General features: G+C 46.3%; 1 non-coding gene across 1 annotated transcript; it reads left to right on the top strand.

The window, feature by feature from the left end:
* The first annotated feature begins 223 nt into the window (after positions 1-223).
* Positions 224-330, top strand: LOC120643292. Its single transcript, XR_005662971.1, has one exon. It is a non-coding gene; the product is annotated as a small nucleolar RNA R71 (small nucleolar RNA).
* The last annotated feature ends 305 nt before the right edge of the window (positions 331-635 follow it).

Here is a 635-nt window from a genome sequence, read left to right as displayed (position 1 = left end):
TCTTGGCTACCAGCCTATCAACACTGTCAATTTCATGTATTCCTTTTGCATGGGCCAGCTGCCTATCTGTCTTCCAACTCTGGTTGGAAACAACCTTGTCGATGAGCACTTTAGCTCCTGCAACATTGAGGGTGAGGAATGCTCCTCAGCTGCTGCATCCATGTGATCTTGCAATCGCTGGTTCAGGCCATGGAAGAAGTTCTGAATGATAAGCCATTCTTCCATACCGTGGTGTGGGCATGCTGCAATGTATTCCTGAAGACGTTCCCAAGCTTCCGGGACTGTTTCGTCCTGGAGTTGTTGAAAACTGGAAATCCTATTTCGAAGGGCGTTGGTTTTGCCCATTGGAAAGTACTTGACCAGAAAAGCATTGGCGCACGCATCCCAAGTGCCAAATTCTTTCTTGAAGGTGTAAAACCATGTCTTTGCTTTTCCAAGCAAAGAGAATGGGAACAGTCGAAGACGAATATTATCCATCGTAGTGCCTCTTGGGTTGATTATGCTGCTCACTTCCAGAAAATTTTGAAGATGAGCGTTGGCATCCTCTGATGCCTTTCCGTAGAAGGGACTTGCTTGGATTATGTTGACAAGACCAGTCTTTATCTCAAAGCCATCAGTGCCTTGGTGACTGGTCA

This window comes from Panicum virgatum, chromosome 7K, assembly GCF_016808335.1.
Source record: "Panicum virgatum strain AP13 chromosome 7K, P.virgatum_v5, whole genome shotgun sequence".
In the NCBI taxonomy this organism is placed as follows: Eukaryota; Viridiplantae; Streptophyta; class Magnoliopsida; order Poales; family Poaceae; genus Panicum; species Panicum virgatum.
The sequence above is the reverse complement of the archived record's forward strand: the minus strand, read 5'-3'. Positions and strand labels throughout refer to the sequence as shown.